This window comes from Monodelphis domestica, chromosome 2, assembly GCF_027887165.1.
Source record: "Monodelphis domestica isolate mMonDom1 chromosome 2, mMonDom1.pri, whole genome shotgun sequence".
NCBI lineage: Eukaryota > Metazoa > Chordata > Mammalia > Didelphimorphia > Didelphidae > Monodelphis > Monodelphis domestica.
The window spans coordinates 282,890,942-282,908,963 of NC_077228.1; the positions used below are offsets into that span (position 1 = coordinate 282,890,942).

At 40.1% G+C, this 18,022-nt stretch overlaps 1 long non-coding RNA gene across 1 annotated transcript in view; it reads right to left on the reverse strand.

Annotated features, from left to right (window-relative positions):
- Nucleotides 1-6,556, reverse strand: part of LOC103099159 (uncharacterized) — a 46,737-nt gene extending 40,181 nt beyond the window's left edge. Inside the window, exons 1-2 of the long non-coding RNA XR_462512.3 lie at nucleotides 6,393-6,556; nucleotides 5,056-5,194 (exon numbers count right to left, since the gene is read on the reverse strand). This is a non-coding gene — a long non-coding RNA (uncharacterized LOC103099159). The remainder of the gene's footprint in view (nucleotides 1-5,055; nucleotides 5,195-6,392) is intronic.
- Between the last annotated feature and the right edge of the window lie 11,466 nt (nucleotides 6,557-18,022).

The following is an 18,022-nucleotide window of genomic DNA, read 5'->3' on the forward strand; positions in this document are numbered from 1 at the left end:
ATTTCATGCAAGAGAAAACTCAAAGGTCTAGAGAAGTTAGCAATATCAGAAGTGTCTAAGGTCCCACAGATTGTAATCAGAGCCAAGATTTAAGCCTAGGTCCCCTGACAGCTAGGTGACATAGTGGAAAGAGCACTAGACCTGAAGTTAGGAAGACTCCTCTTTCATGAGTTCAAATCTGGCCTCAGAAACTTATGAGTTGTGTGACTCTGGCCAAGTCACTTCACCCTGTTTGCTTCAGTTTAGCCATCTATAAAATAAGCTGGGGAAGGAAATGGCAAACCACTCCAGTATCTTTGCCAAGAAAATCCTACATAGGGACACAAAGAGTAAGACACAATTGAAACAATTCAATAACAAAACAACCACTCTGACACCAAATCCAGAGTTCTTTTCATGTGCCATACTGCATTATTTGAGTCTGCTGTTCCTTTCAGTCCTGAAGAATGGACTCTCCTCTTTCCAAAGGCTCTTTAAATGAGAGGGGAGAATCTACCCTGCCACTATATTCATGTTATTTATAACTTGCATATCTTATAAAGTCAATACTTTGGGTAGAGTTTGCACTAGATAATCCCTGTGGCCCCTTCCAACTCTGATTTTATGAATATAACCCAGATAGTAAGAGTTTGGCTACTTAAAATCTATCCTTAAATACTTGACCCTATTAAAATCCAATCTCTCTGGAGAGATTCTGCTAATTGCCCCCAAATTACAAAAAGATAGTTTCTTTGTGGCCACTGGTGACTGGGAAAACAGTCTGGGAAGTTTTGATCTGAGTGAGAGAAGGGAAAAAAAATAAAACTACCAGCTGATAAACCTGTAGAAGTGAAGCAAAAAGGTAGTTGTTCAAGCCTTCTGGGTTAAACATTGAACACTCTTGGTTAAATCTCCTAGGATTCTTCCTGCAGAAGATATTATGGGAAATTCCCCAATTCCAATCAAAACCATCCTAGACCTATTTCTAGATAACCAAAAATTCCTTTGTATGGAACAAATAGGAGGGATATAATGGGAAGACATAAATGCTAAAATAGAAGTGAATAGAACAAGGCTGAATGAAACCAAAAGGCATGTTGGGAGAGATTCAGAGAAAAGCCAAAAAGATTTGTTGCCAATCCCATGATTCATAGGTACACCAGGACTAATGGAGAGACAGGGAGGTAGCTCAGTACATAGAGAGCCAGGCCTGGAGATGGGAAGTCCTGGGTTCAGATTTGACCTCAGATACCTACCACTTAGCTGTGTGATCCTGGGCAAGTCATTTAACTCCAAATGCCTAGTTACCATTTACTCTCCTGCCTTGAAACCAATTCTTATTATCAGTTCTAAAATGGAAGATAAAATGTTTGTTTGTTTTAAAGTCTAATAGACAGGAAAGTTCATTCATTCCCAGGACTCCATCAAGGTATCTGTGTTATGTATTCCAAGATACCCTCTAGATATCCAATTTTCTCCCTTCCACTGAAACTCACCTATTCTATACCTTCATTTCCCTATAGGCTAAGATGCAAAATGATAATTAGCTCATCTGATAAATTAATTATAAAATATTAGAATGTCAGAACTGGAAGGGACTAGAAGAATCAAGCAATCTAGAGTTTATAGCCTGGGATCTATGAAATTGTGTATTTTTTTTTCATGTTGAGTCTTTTGGTCATTGCATTCAATGTAATTGATTTCCCTTATAAACTTCTGTCTTTTATTTTATTCGTGTAAAACATCCACAAGCTTTACCAGCTGTCAAAAGGATACATGACACACAAAAAAGTTAAGAATCCCAGATCTAGACTAATTCCTTTATTTTAGAAATAAGAAAACTAAAGCCCCCCAAAAAGACATATATGAAAAGCAATGTAGCATAAGAGTTAGAGGAGGATCTTGGAATTAAGAAGTCCTGGGTTCATATTCTAACTCTGCATGACCATGAAGAATTCACTTAATCTCTCAGTTCCCTTTATCTCCACACTCTGAGTTGCCAAGAAGATGCTGATTTTCACTAAGGGAGGAAGACCCTCACTGGGAACTCCCTTTAACGAAGAAATCCTAAGTCTGATTTTTAAATTTATGTTTGCTTATATCTATATCTATGATTTCATCAGAGAGGGAAATAACTAGTGTGGAAACCAGAGGTAGCAATGGTCCAGTGGTTAGGAACCCTGGGACTGGAGTCAGGAAGACCAGAGTTTAAGTCCAGCCTCAGATATTTCCTTGCTATGTGTCCTTGGGCAAGTCACTGAAATCTCTGTATGCCTAGGAGACAGCTAAATGGCACAAAGTATAAGTACTAACAAAATCTGGTCTCAGATACTTCCTAGGCATGTGAGCCTGACAAGTCACTTCACCTCTGGTTGTCTGACAAAAAGATCCACTGGAAAAGAAAATGGTTTCCTTGCCAAGAAAAGCCCATGGATAGCTATGGTCCATGAGGTCATGAAGAGTTGTATGCAACTGAACAAGTAAATAATTGTTTAAAAACCAATGTGGGAAAACCCTCTACAGACCCAGAACAACAATTCTAATTTATTGTCTTTGAGAATTGTCTGCAAGCTTATTTTGTCCTTCTCTTTCAGCTGATATATGTTAAAGGAAGGACTTGAACTCAAGTTCTCTTGGTCCCAACATCATCCTCTAATACTACACCATGCTGACTCACACAGTTAATTAATTATAGTTTCATTTATACAATGCTTTATATTCCCTCAGCTAGATGGCAAAGTTTCTAGAGCTCTGGGCCTGGAGTCAGAAGCCCTGAGTTCAAATCTGACCCAGTTGTGCTGGCCTGGGCAACTTCCTTCATCTCATTCTGCTTGCACCTCAAGTGCAATATGGCAATAATAATAGCATCTACCTCACAAAATTGTTGTGAGAGTCAAATGACATATTTATTTTTAAATCCTGGCACATAGTAGGTGCTTAATAAATGATTGTTCCCTCCTCTTTTATTTGGCCTTGATAATAACTGAATAAGGTAGATGTTGTCATCTCTATTTTACACAGAGGGCAACTGAGAATCAAAGAAGACACATACATGACTTGGTCAGGGTTGTACAGCTGGAATATGTCAAAGGAAGATATTTGCAGCCAGGTCATTCTGACTCAAGGTCTAGCACTTTATTCAGAAGGTGTGGTAATGTGCCCAAGATAGGACAAGGGTCTCATTCAGTGATCAATCCTCTGCATGATGCATTTGTAAATGCGCCAAGGAAGAAGGCAGTGGGTTTCCTCCCCATTCCCACTTACTATATGTTTATTTTCAAAAGGGGCTTTGGGAGACTGAATTAAAGTCTCTATTGACAAATTCCCTGGATAACTCTAAAGAATTTCTGGGCATGTAGAGAGAGAAGTGAGACCTACAGATTAATTTGGAGGTGGGTTAGGCGTGAGAGTACCATTTAGATGTTACTCTGTAGGTGAATGGACAGCTAGCCAGCACTATAGACAAAGCACGGGGCCTAGAGGCAGGAAGACTCATCTTCCTGAATTCAAATACAGTCTCAGACACTTACTAGCTGTGTGACCTTGGGTGAGTCATTTAACCCTGTTTGCCTCATCTGTTCCTCATTTGTTGAATGAGCTAGAGAAGGACATGACAAATCCCCCCAGTATCTTTGCCAACAAAACTCCAAATAGAGTCAGACATGACTGAAACAACTGAACAACAACAAAATGTCGGTATGGCAGCTAAGTAGCATGGTGGAGAGAGCATTGGGCTCTATGAGAGTCAGGAAGATTAGTAGCTCTGAGTTTAAATCTGGCCTCAGACACTTACTGCCTATATGACCCTAAACAAGTCACTTAACTGTATTTGTCTTAGTTCTTCACCTGTAAAATGATGTGGAGGAGAAAATGGCAAACTATTCCAGTATCTTTGCCATGAGAGTCAGGCATGACTGAAAACAACTGAACAACCAAGAATGTAAGTAGGTGGCTATTTGCTCAGCTTATCTTGACCAGGTTATAAAATGCCCATATCCATTAGATAGCCATGATACATAGTGGGAAGAGTCAAGTTAGAAGACCAAGATTTTCACACTAAGTGTGTGATCTTCTTTCACAAGGTATTTAACCTCTCTGGGTTCAGTTTCCTCCTGAGTAAGGGAAGGAGGTTGGAATAGACAATTGTTGAGACCCATTGGAATTTCAAATCCCATAATCCTATTTTTCCCAGTGTTCCCCCTATGGCTTTTTCTACATTAGTCCCTCTCCTCCCCATTTTCTCCCCAACTATACAGATGTAATTGGTTCCTTTAGACTGCCTAGATCAAACAAAGTCCCAAGAGCCTCATGAGGTAGGGTCTCAACTGGGCTATTGTGAAGGGTGTGAGGTAACAAGATATATCTGGAGGTGGCTCCTGGGCTAGGATAAGCCTTGCTGAAAGGGAGGTCATGGAAGGAGACAGCAGGGGTAGAAGTAAGGGGGATGGAAAAAATCTCTTTTCCCATCCCTAGATCTCTGCTCCCAAGTATACAAAGTTAAACCATAGAGAAATAACTCTTTTCACAGCAATAATAATTCTAAAAGTATGGCCATGCCCACAATCCTTAGTGGCACTTATTGAGCAAGCTCTGTGGTAAGGGAGAGGGATGGCACTTGAAGTCCAACCCCAGAACCAATCCTACCTGTCCCACAGAGAGTGAGACAAACCCCAGCCTAGACTAGAGCCCAGAGGAAGGGAAGACCATCTTCTAGAAAAGGTCAATGCCACAATTTCTTTTGAGAGGGCAAAGTGGGAAAAGATCGTTTTGAAAGATAAGAATAAAGAACTAGACAGGAAAAAAAAAATCATGCTCCGAAATAATGAGATACCAATACATCCCTCAAGGCAAAGACACAACTAGAGAGTTATCCATCCAAACAGAGATACAGACAAAACAACCAGACACCAAATCATGTTCACAGACAAATACAACCAGATACCAACACAGACATACAGATACAGGCAGAGAAACAGAGATACAGCCAAGTATGAACATATTTCCACAATTATAGAAAGGCACAAACAATACACACACACACATATGCACACACAAATATTTCACTCAGTAACTTACCCCATAGTTGCTAGAATGATAGAGATCCCTCCTTTCCACTGTTACCTTTCCATCCTCAGGCTGTGGAGATCCTAAATCTTTCCTTGTATGACTGAGCTGTGATCACAAGCCATGCTTCCTTTTAGTTCTGCCAAGACACCTGTTGAGATTTTTTAAAAGAATTTTACTAGCAAAATGCCAGCTTTAATATCCCCTTCCCACACATACTATGGATACTATTACTGTAGCTTTAAGAGGAAATAGAATCTTGGGAGAGAGATAGCTTAATTATTATCTTGAGAATTAACTGTCATGACTAGAGAGATACTATGAGTTAAGGGAGAAAGAACTAAAACAACTTCTTTCCTGAGAGACTGACAGAAGGGAGTTGACTGTCATTTTGGAAAAAGACTGAAGAGGCATTTCCTGAGAACTGAATTTCACTTATGATGTGGAGAAGGTATAATAACTAGAATTCTTGTGAAACTTTGACTGCCATCCTGAGAGAGTAGAGTGGTGGGACTGTATTTCCACAGCTGAGGAGAAGTAAGTTATTGAGGTCAATGCTTAGAAGTGAATCTCTCTCTATATAGTAACTATTTTATATCTTTGTTTTATTGTTTGATACTGTTAACGAATTATACCTACACATAATGGCTACAAGTAGAATCTGACTATGTATAACAATTTGCATCTTTGTTTTATTATTTGATATTGTTAACAAGTTACATACCTATATATTCATTAAGCTTATGTTCAAGAAAAAGATTAATAAAAGCTTATGGGAAAAAGAGATTCTCCAGTTTAATAAACTGGAGTAGGAGAGGAGGTAATTAATAAGGAATTTTATATTTCTAGTCATTTGTGAAGTGATATCAGAACATATAATTTGGTTGCCTTAGATCCTGGATGACAATTAGTAACGGAATTAGTCAGGTATCAGATTGAGGGAATAGAAGTTTGGGGTAGTTGTCAGGTAACATAGGACACCCTGCATAGTCTATGTATAGAATCATAACTCCCAAAACTGCTATACAAACAACTAAGGAAAAGAGTTAAAATCATCTAGAATTGAGTTGAATATCCCCTCTTATTCTAGCATATCTCTAAACTGGCTATAGATGCAAGATCACCTTTATGAATCCACCTTGGCTCCTGCTCCATTCCATTCCTGACTGGGCCAGCTCCTATTACTCTTCCTATAGACAGAGTTAGAGCTAGTGACATCCCCTAGCATAGAGCCAGAACAATGGTATGTTAGATTTGGAAGGGGCTTCAGAAACCATTTAGTCTTAACACTCTCCTGTCAGGTTTTAATAAATGTATGATCTTAATAATGTCTCAGTGATGACAGTTACCTCCCTCAAAATGCAGATCACCATCCATCCTTGTCTCTTCATCCTGTGTGCCTCTTATCCACAGCCTTGCAGAAATCCAACCCATCAGGCCCATCCAACATGGCAGGGGGCTTCCTCTTGTTCTTTATACATTGTATCAATATCTGTGGGACACATCAGTTTTCCATTGGCTTTCACTACGTGATTGACCTTTTTCTCTGGCACCTACATTTCACTGATAACATCTTTTACATTTCCCTTGCTTAATTTCTTAGTCATGATATTTTCCAGTCTGCCCATATCCACCATGTATCTTTCCATTGGCCTTTGGATCATCCTCAAGTTCAATTCTTTAGGAGTGGTAGCATTTCATGACCACTTCCCTCGTGTTACAAATGAAGAAACTCAGTCTTGGAAAGGAAAAGTAAATCAGCCAAGATCACAAAACTAGTTAGTTGCTGTCAGGATTTAAAAATAGGTCTTCAGTTTCCAAGTCTAGTATTCTTTCCACTACAACATGCTTCCTTAACCTAGGATTTTCTCTCTTGGCGGGCTGGCAACCCTCACTGACAGATGGCATTGTCTAGTGGAAAGAGTCATTGAATTTGGAGCCAAAAGAACTGGATTTGCATCCTAGCTCTGATGCAGCTTATTAGCTATGTGAACTTGGGTGAATTGTATAAACTTTCTGAACTTCTGCTTTCTCATCTATAAAATGAGGAGCCTTTAGTAAATCTTAAAGCCATTTTCCCATGCTACTTTTATCTTTCAAGTCAGACTACTTTAAGTAGAGGTATGTAGCTGGTGGTTAAATTAATTTGTATAAATTCCTATTATACCTATATCATGGTGTAACAAAGACACAACTTCTGGTCTTAAGTCTCTTCCAGCTGATCATGGGTTTATAATAATAATAACACTAAAGTTTTCAAAACACTTTACATACATTATCTCACAACCCTGTGAGATATGTACTACAGAATCACAAAATCCGAGTTAGAATGAACTATAAGACCAGCTAGTCACAGGAATCCATATTATAATATACACAAGTTATCTTTGTTGAAAGACCCCAAAGTGGGTACTTTGTTTAACTTCTGTACCCCTAAATTAGTAGGAAGTTTTTTCCGGACATCAAGTTAAATTAGCCTCTTTGCAATTTCTGCCCATTTTTCCTGATTCTGCCCTCTGAGACAAAAATAGAGCAAATCTCCTCCCTACTCCACTTGACAATCCTTTGAGATAGCTATCATTCGCAATCTACCCCCCCCCCCAGCTTTGAATCTTCTCTGAGCCCAAAGTTCCTTCAATGGATCCTCATATTTCCTGGACTCAAATCCCTTTATTACCCTGATTACCTTCCTCCAGATTTTCTCCCCTTATCTATTAAACCATGGTGACTAAAACTGAACACAGCACTCTAGACAAAGTCTGATGAGGACAACATATAAGCATTATGAGACTGCTTCCTCTCTGTTCTTGAAAGTTGTACCCCTCTCTCAGTATACCTCAAGATCACAATAGCTATCACATTACACTGTTCATTCAGATTGAGTTTATAGTCCACCAAAATCCCCCAAACTTTTTCAGACAACTGCTACTTAACCATGCTTTCTCTTTTTATCTTACACTTGTGAAATTCTTTTAAGAATATCCAAGTATCCAACAACATGGAAATGGGTTCAAATCAAGAACACATGTGATACCCAGTGGAATCTCGCATCGGCTATGGGAGAGGTGGGGTGGGGAGGGAAGAAAAGAAAATGATCTTTGTTTCCAATGAATAATGTTTGGAAATGACCAAATAAAATAATGTTTAAAAAAAAAGAATATTCAAGAATCAAACTTTACAGTTGTCTTTAAAAAAAAAAACAAACACCTTACCTTCTGTCTTAAAATCTATACAAAGTTCTTTGGGAAAGGAAAAACTTTAAAACCAAGCAAGAGCTAGAAAAAAAGTCACAAAATGTAAAATCAATAATTTTGATTACATCAAATTAAAAAGGTTTTGTACAAACAAAACCAATGCAACCAAAATTAGAAGGGAAGCAGCAAATTGGGAAACAATCTTCATAACAAAATCCTCTGACAAAGGTCTAATTACTCAAATTTATAAAGAGCTAAACCAATTATACAAAAAAATCAATCCATTCTCCAATGGATAAATGGGCAAGGGACATGAATAGGCAATTTTCAGTTAAAGAAATCAAAACTTATTAATAAGCACATAAAAAAGTGTTCTAAATCTCTTATAATCAGAGAGATGCAAATCAAAACAACTCTGAGGTATCACCTCACACCTAGCAGACTGGCTAATATGACAGCAAAGGAAAGTAATGAATGCTGGAGGGGGTGTGGCAAAATCAGGACATTAATGCATTGCTGGTGGAGTTGTGAATTAATTCAACCATTCTAGAGGGCAATTTAGAACTATGCTCAAAGGGCACTAAAAGACTGTCTGCCCTTTGATCCAGTCATAGCACTGCAGGGTTTCTACCCCAAAGAGATACTAAGGAAAAAGACTTGTACAAGAATATTCGTAGCTGTGCTCTTTGTGGTGGCAAAAAAATTGGAAAATAAGGGGATGCCCTTCAATTGGGGAGTGGCTGAATAAATTGTGGTATATGTTGGTGATGGAATACTATTATGCTCAAAGGAATAATAAAGTAGAAGAATTCCATGGGAACTGGAACAATCTCCAGGAACTGATGCAGAGAGAAAGGAGCAGAACCCAGAGAACATTGTACCCAGAGACAGATACACTGTGGTACAATCAAATGTAATGGACTTCTCCATTAGTGGCAATGCAGTGATCCTGAACAACTTGGAGGAATCTATGAGAAAGAACACTATCCACATTCAGAGGAAAAACTGTGGGAGTAGAAACATAGAAGAAAAGCAACTGCTTAAATTCATGGGCCAAGGGGATATGGCTGGGGATGTAGACTCTAAATGAACATCCTAATGCAAACACCAACAACATGGAAATAGGTTCTGATCAAGGACACATGTAATACCTAGTGGAATTGTGTTTTGGCTGTGGGAAGAGTGGGGGGAAGGGAGGGAGGGAAATAATGTAAGTCTTGTAACCAAGGAATAAAGTTCTAAATTGACTAAATAAATTATTTTTTTTAAATCTATACAAAGTATTGGTTCCAAAGCAGAAGAGCAATTGGGGTTAAATAACTTACCCAAGGTCACATAGCTAGGGAGTGTCTGAGGTCAAATTTGAAACCAGAGCCTCTCATCTCCAGGTCTGACTCTATCTGCTGAGCCACACTCAACTGCCCCTTTAATATTCGATGACTTGACTTGACACAAACCAAAGTAGTTTTTCATATTATTATTAAAAGCCAAGATCAGTCAGAGCAAAAGAGACATAAATGCCTCTGAACAGTTTGAGGAAGGGTATAACTGACAGAATTGGCCCCTTCTCCCTCCAAATCTGGTCATCTTCAGTCTGGCCATAGGGTCATAAATCTAGAGCTAGAAGGGACTTCAAATGGCCATCTATTTCTATTCCCTCATTTTGCAGATCAGAAAACTAACCATTTAGCCAAAGAGGTTAAGAGACTTGCCCAAGGTAACACAGGTAGCAAGCATCAGATTTTAGTGGATTATACAAAGGATTAAAAACTTTTCAAAATAGTTCAAATAGCAAGACTCATAATAGTCCTGGACTGAGAGGAGAAAGTGAATTCTAGAACCAGCTCTGCTAGACAGTATTGGGCAAGTCATTTCCTATCCCTGTGCTTCAGTTTACTCATCAGAAAACGTGTCTATTGAACTAGAAATCTAGTTCTGACATATAATTCTAGGATTTGCCTAATTCACAATGTTGTTCAAGGTTGGCCCCCTTCCTTATATTCCTTCCTATTTCCTTCTGTTCTTTTCTTTCCTTCTTTTCCTCAGATATGGTCCTCAAACCTAAAAGGTCTGTTCTTCTGGTCAGCGCCACTAGGGGGAGCAGATATGCCTCTGCCCAAAGTTGAGCCTGGGTTTGGAAGAAATCTGGGAGAAGAGCTGGAGAACCCTGGGACTTGCCAACCTTCAGCATACCTCCCAAATGTGATTGTCTTCAGCCTAGAATGGAGCTCAGGAGAGGAGTGTGACAGGAGCTTCATCTCAGCAGGGAAACTACAATTGGGAAATCTAAAAAGGGATGAAGGGCAAATGGGGCAAGAGACGCTTTTCAAAAACAGGTCCTTACTCATTTTTGTGTCATGGTACTCTTTGGCAGCTTAGTGCAACCTAAGAACCCCTTGTTAGAATATTGTAAATGTCTGAAGTCAAATGCATAGGATTACAAAGGAAATCCTTTATATTGGAAATGTTATCATGGTTATATGGAAAATATTTAGAAAAAAAACAAATTCATGGACTCCCAGATTAAGAAACCCCACTGTAGTGTCAGTAGAGAAGGGAAAAGAGGAGAAAGACACACAGAAGCACCACCAGGCACTAACCGTCCAATAAACAGAAACTTGCACAGCCCCCTCTGGAGCACACTTCCAGAGACACCAAGATGACACATTCCATAGTATAAGATCATAACCCAATGCAACATCCTCGTAGAAAGAGACACACCACAGGAGGAGGACACGTCAATACTCTTTCAGAGAAATATAGACACAAACCATGCCTTTGCCTGGGATGTGCCCTACCCCCATCACCACTTCTGGGAATTCTACTCATCTTTCAAGACCCAGCTCTCTTTCCAGAAGCCTTCTTTGATTGGAGGATGTAGAGCTAGCTGGAAAGGGACTAAGCTAGCTAGCTCCTATACCGCTACCTCATTTTTTAGAAAAGGAAACTGAGGCTCATAGAGAGATGATAAACTATTTCCCAATTGAAAATTATCCTTTTTTGGTTTGTTTTGCTTGTCATATGTTCATATTATATTCTATTTTGCACTCTTGTCTGTGTATTTGTTATAAGGTATTACATATTTTTAAGCAGCTACACGGCTCAGTAGCATACTGGGTCTAGAGGCTGGAAGATTTCAGTTCAAATCCAGTCTCAGGTACTTTACTTGCTGGCTTCGTGACCCTGGACAAGTCACTTAACTTCTGTTTGTATTCATTGACTGAAGAAGGAAACAGTAAATCACTCCAATATCTTTACCAATAAAACCTGAAATGGGGTCATGAAGATTTGGTCATGACTGAATAACAACTTTGCATATTTTATATGTAGTATATCTCTTCTTTAAGATTAATAGATTTCTTCAAGGCAAGACCACAAAAAAATCTTTATATAACTCGATAAGCACAAAAGCTTGAGAAATGGTTGAATAAATGTATGAATCAACTAGATACCAATACACACATATAGACACAACCAGACACCAACATACCCCTACAGACACACATGACCTCAGATACTTTCTAGATAATGTATAATTGAAAATGTTACCCTAAAGGGGAACTACATTTCCTGAGAGCCCACTGACTTCCTGTCATTATGTACTTCCAGTAGACAGGGAATAAATATCCAGGGGGAAGTCCTGCTCCTCCTCTTTTGGAATGATGCAGCAATCAGCAGTGATGGTGGTAAGCTGTGGATTTTGAAAATGGCTAACCAGCCATGGGCATGTGGTTTTTATTCTGTATCCTCTTTATTCCTTTATTTATAATGATCATTTAATAAACCTCATTAAAATATTTTTTATTATTTGAGATTAAATTTCAATTTTTACACTATATAACCTTGAGAAAATCACTTCACCTCTGTATGCCTCAGTTTCCTCAACTATAAAAATGGAATAATAATAACACCTATCTCCCAGGTTCATTGTGAGGATAAAATAAGATAAAAATTGTAAAGCATTTAGCACAGTGCCTGGTACCTAATAAACACTATGTAAGTATTAGCTATTTTGCTCTTTTTGTGGTGGCAAAGAATTAGAAATTGAGGGGATGCCATCAACTGGAGAATGGCTGAACAAGTTGTCTTATATGACAAGTGATAGAATACTATTATGCTATAAGATATGACAAGCAGGATAACTTTAGAAAAAACTGAAGTTTTATATGAATTGATACAAAGTGAAATAAGTAGAACCAAGAAAACACTGTACACAGTAACAGCAATTGTATCAGTGATCAACTGTGAAAAACTTAGCTACTCTAATCAACACAATGATCCAAGACAATTCCAAAGAATCTAAAAGGGAAAATGCTATCCCTCCAGAGAGAAAACTGATGACCTCAGAGTGCAGATTAAAGCCTATTTTTAGCTATCTTTTTTCTTACTTTTTTGTGTTTTCATTTGCAACTTGACTAATAAGGAAATATGTTTTGCATGACTTTGTAAGTATAATCATTATCATATTGCTTGCCTTCTCAATAGTTTGGGGAAGGATGAGAGGGAGAGAGAATTTGGAATTCAAAAAAATTTTAAATGAATGTTAATGGGACAGAGAGGTTGCTCAGTGGATAAGGAACCAAGACTAGAGATGGGAGGGCCTATGTTCAAATTTGGCATCAGACACTTCCTAGTTGTGTGACTCTGGACAAGTCATTTAACCCCAATTGCTTATCCCTTAACTCTCTTCTGTCTTGGAACCAATACAATTCTAAAACAGAGGATAAGGTATTTTTTTTTAATGAATGTTAAAAAATTTAATGTAATTTGGAAAAAAATTTAACAAAATTACAAATATATTTAAAAATAAATGTTAGCTATTATTATATGTGTGTGTTTTATGTACACACATACACACAAAGGGGCTATGGTGGTTTTGAATAAACCTTTAGACACTTAGTTCTCTTGGTCTCAGTTTCCTCCTCATTAGTGAAATAAGGAGACTAGATTATCCCTAAAGACCCTTCCTGCTCTACCCCTTCTTGAATTCCAAAGGAAGTCCAGGATCAGCTCATCTCTCTCTTTTCCACGAATTATCCATAATAGAGACTTGGGGTGGAGGGAAACCAAGCAATGAAATAGCTAAAACATTGGACTTATTCCTCTACTGGAGATACAGAGTCTGAGCCATTGCCCAATGGTCTTATCCCTGCCCTCTTCCAATTCTACTTATTTCTCACTTTTTTAGTACAATGCTTGGCACACAATAGGCACCTAATACATTTTTGAAGATTGACTCCTATCATCTTTTGTTCCCACTGAAGCTACACAGAAAATATCATAGAACCATATATTTTTTAATTTTATTATTGTCCCTTTTTTTTTCATTTATTTTCTTTTTGACACTGAGGCCTAAGGTAAATCAGTGATTTGCCCAAGGTCACCCAGTTCTTGGCATCTTTATCCATCCACTATCTCCTCTTTAACCCTGTGCCCTTGATAATCACAGATTATGACTCATGTGACAAGATCCTCTGCTTTGCTATAATTTGGAAACAAAGTGGTACACAAAGGACTACTCAAGACTCAACCAAGGTACACCCTGTCCCTCAATCTTACTCCATACTTAGAATCCTAGAGGCATAGAATGCCAGAACTGGGAGGGACTGAAGAACTCATCCTAGTCTAACTTCATCATATTACAGAGGAGGCAACTGAGGCTCCAAAATAGGAAACCATCTGACTGAGGATCCATGACTAGTTAGCAGCAGAACTGAGAGAAGGCCATTTATCTCTTGCATGTCCTACTGAATAAAGGAACAGAAAATCATGCAACTGTTCTGACTGGGTCTACTACAGATTGATGTTACCCAACCACAACTGGGCCTTAACTGTTGCTGGGAAGTGACACTTTCTCATCAGCTCACTAATTCCTACACCATAATGGCTCTTCCATATTTTTTTTATCCCACCTCAAACCTCCCAGAGATCTTTCTTCCACCCTCTTCTCAGATGAGAAACTTGCCTCATATTTTACAGGGGGAAAAAAATTCTTCCTTTTCCCCTCTTCCTCATCTCATATCACTCAGATGCCTTCTGCCACTATTTCCTCCTTCACCTCTGTCCCATACAAAGTGGCTTTAATCCTTGTCAAGGCAAATTATTCTCCCTTACATAGACCAGCCCATTCCATTCTATCTCGTCCAATAAATTGTCCTTTCTGTCATCCCCACTCTATCACTTATCTTCAATTTCTCTCTACTGGCTCATTGCCTACTGTGTACAAATATGCCTGTCTCCTTTATCCTCAAAAAACTCTTGCTTGATTCTTAGATCTTTGTGGCATCTATCTCTTCCGCCATATGTGACTTAACTCCTTGAGAGAAGACTGTCTACAAGGTGCTTCAGCTTCCTCTCTTCTTATTTTCATCTCAACAATCCAGCTTCCTAACTTTATAATCCCAGAAAAAAAAATCTCTCTTCAGTTACCAATGATGTATTAATTGCCAAATCTAATGGCCTTTTCTCAAACCTCATTCTTCTTGACCTCTCTACTGTCTTTGACATTATTGATTACCTTACTTTCCTGAATACTGCTCTCTCCTGGTTTTCATCCTATCTATCTGACCACTTCTTCTCAGGCTCCTTTGCTAGATTCCCATCCAGAGCATGCCTATTAATTTGGGATATTCCCCAGAGCTCTGTCCTGGGCCCTCTTCTCTTCTCTATTAATTCTCTTGGTGATTTCATCAGTTCCCATGGATTTAATTATCATCTCTGTAGTAGCCAGCCTCAAATCTCCCTGTCTAGCCCTAATCTCCCTGCTGACACCTTCTCTTCTTGCATTTCCAATTGCCTTTTAGACATCTCAAACTGGATGTTGATGGGGGGAAAGAGATTAATTTTTAAAGTGTTGGACTTGATTATTTAAGAGTTTGGTCACCAGGAATTTAATTAATTCCAAGAGATTTTATTTATAATTTATTTACAAAATGTAGAAAGAGTGAAGCAAGAAATCAGAGAGAGAGGATAAGGTAAACTATCTAGCCTGAGCACTAAGTAATTTACTCCCGACCCCTCTGGGCAAGGAGAATTAGTTTCAGCCAGCCTTGGCAAAGCCAAGACCCAGGAAGTCTCTTCAAAAAATCCAGCAGTTAAGAGTCAGCCTTTCACTCACCAAGTGTCAGTCCAGTCAGCAGATTTTTCTGCCCTTCTTCACCAGTCTCAATTCAAAAGCATGAAGAATTGACATCCAGCAGAAGTGGAAGTCCAAGTTGCACTTCACTCCAAGAATTCCCCAAACTCTGTGTAGCAATCTCTCTTTTAAAGGCATTTTCTCTTGCATCATTTCCCATAATTCCAAGTCTACCAATCACAGCTGACACTCTCCTCTAAGGGTGCCCAGAAGGCAGTTAGTTGATTCTGATTCATTACCCACTATTGCATACATGGGTCACAGACCCCCCCACTTCATGATTAAGTGGGATATTTGCACTTTTGGTGATTAGATCTAAATGGGCAGATCTTCATACTTAACTTTTAAATACCATATTTGCACTTTTTGTGATTGAATCTAAAAAATAGACAGGTCTCCATACTTAACTTTTAAGTAGGGTGTTTACACTTATGGGGATTAAAATCTAAAAATTGACATGAGTTACAATTTAAATCTTTGAAATCAGAGAAGAGCTAAGTAACTTCATTGTTACAATTAGGGGAGAGCCAAATCCAATCTTTACAATGTCCAGCAGGTATCTTAAAATCAATATGGTCAAAGCTGAACTCATCTTTCCCCCTAAATTTTCAACACCCTTTCCACCTTCCTTATTACTGTTGAGGGCCCCCATCCTCCCAGTGCCCCAGGAGTTCTCCTCCTCAACTCACTCTTTCTCTCACCAAGGCCTACAGGCTTCATCTTTCCAGCATTTCTCCAATAAACTCCCTTCTCTCCTCTCATATTGCTGCCCGTGATATAGTGACTATTGCAATAGTCTCCTACTGGGGTTCTACCTGTCTCGTTTCTCCCCACTCCAATCTATTCTCCATCCAGCTGCCAAAGTGATCTTCCCTTTTGAAAATTTAGTTTGATCAGATCACCAGCAACTCAAACTTCAATTGCTCCCAATCAATCATCCCTAGAATAAAATACAAAATCTTCTGTCCAGCCCTTACTCTCCAACCCAATGAAACTGGACTCCTTGTTATTCCACAAACAAGGTACTCCATCTCTTGGGTCTCAGCATTTTTTCTGGCTGTTCCCCAGGCCTCAGATGTTTCATTCCTGCCTCCTGGTCTTCCCAGCTTCCTTTAATTCCCAACTAAAATCCCACTTTCTACCGGAAGCCTTTCCCAATCCTTCTGTGCCTTGACTTTTATTTCCTATCTATTCTGAATTCGGCTTTTGGGGTACATATTTGCTTGTTGGCTCTTGGAGAGCTAGGATTGTCTTTTGCCTCTCTCTGTATCCCCAGCACTGGCCCATAGTAGGAACTTAACCTCTGACTTGTCCAGTAGTTTGTTACACCAAGCAGTTCATCTGCATGTTTGAGCTCCAGGCTAAGAAAATAGCACTCACAGTACCTCTTCTCTCTCCTCCCAGCCCCTCCCCCCACCGACTACCTATCCACACCAGAGAAAAATAGGGCCCAGCCCTAGGAGGTCAGAACTGGGCAATCCTTCCTCTAGTTTACCAAGGCCAGCTCTTGGGCGGCAAACTGTAGGTGCGCAGGAAGGAAATACGGTACATAGACTCTGTGGTTAGGGCAGTGGTCCTAGCCTTCAAGATCTCAGGGCACCCGCTGGGGAGAAATCGGGAACACCGCATGCATGGGTGGAGGCACTGGGCAATAGTAGTAGTCAAGTTTTGGAGTGGGATCGTCCCTTTTGGTAAATCTGAGGTTGGGAGGAGCAGTGACCGGCGGGCGGGCGGGCAGGGAAAGGGTCCCAATGGAGATCTGGATTTCTTCTCTTGCAACTCTTTTTGACTCGTTTCCTTAAGCCGCAGTCAGATATTTATTTAACCTTGCAGCTTTGCCGACGGCGGAGGGGTTGGGGGGAGGGGAAGGGGAGGAGTGAAGCTGGGGAGTAGCAGAGGGAGGTTAGGGAGTTTTGTGAGAGCTAAGTTTCTCTCTTCACTCCCGACAGGAATTGCTCAAAATGGGGGCGGGGGCGTGGGGACTTCCATTTACACCTATGACTTTCTACCACTTTCTTGTCCGGCTGTGTATTAGTGGTATAACGAAAGATAAATGAGACCGGCATGGGGAGGAGAAATGAGGGTGGAAGACGGGTGGAAAAGAAAAGGAGAACCAAGGGAGACCACCAAGAGTTTAGCTGTTATCCCTTGACTAGGGGGGAACTAGGGGGGAACCTCTCTTGCCCAGTGCACTGCCTGGTGGCCGCAAAATTCAGTGGTCAGAGAACATAACATGGAACCCCTAGTTCTAGTCTCTTGCACGGGGGTGCAAGAGTGAAAGGCTTCTCTCGAGCCCCCAGAAGAGACTCTAAAGAAATGGGAAAGGAGGGGGGGAGTGGAGCGGATGTCCCCTGGTGGGGGGGGGGGGGCACTCCTAGAGCCGGCAGCTTCACTTCCCCCTACCCGGGGGCAGGTGAAGAGGCAAATAGGCTTTGCTCCAGGTGGCAGAGGAGGGAAAGGGGTGGGGGGAAAGCTCAAGCAACAATAGCACTTTTATTTGGGTCTGTTTGGTATAGAGCTGGTGGGCGGGGGAGGAGGCGGGCTGGCGGAGAGGGAAGGGGGGGGGGTTGGGAGGAGGGTGGTCATCGGCATCTGGCTGCACACCTGCTCCTGCTTAACCCTGCGTATGCGGGGGGGTGGAGGGGAGAAT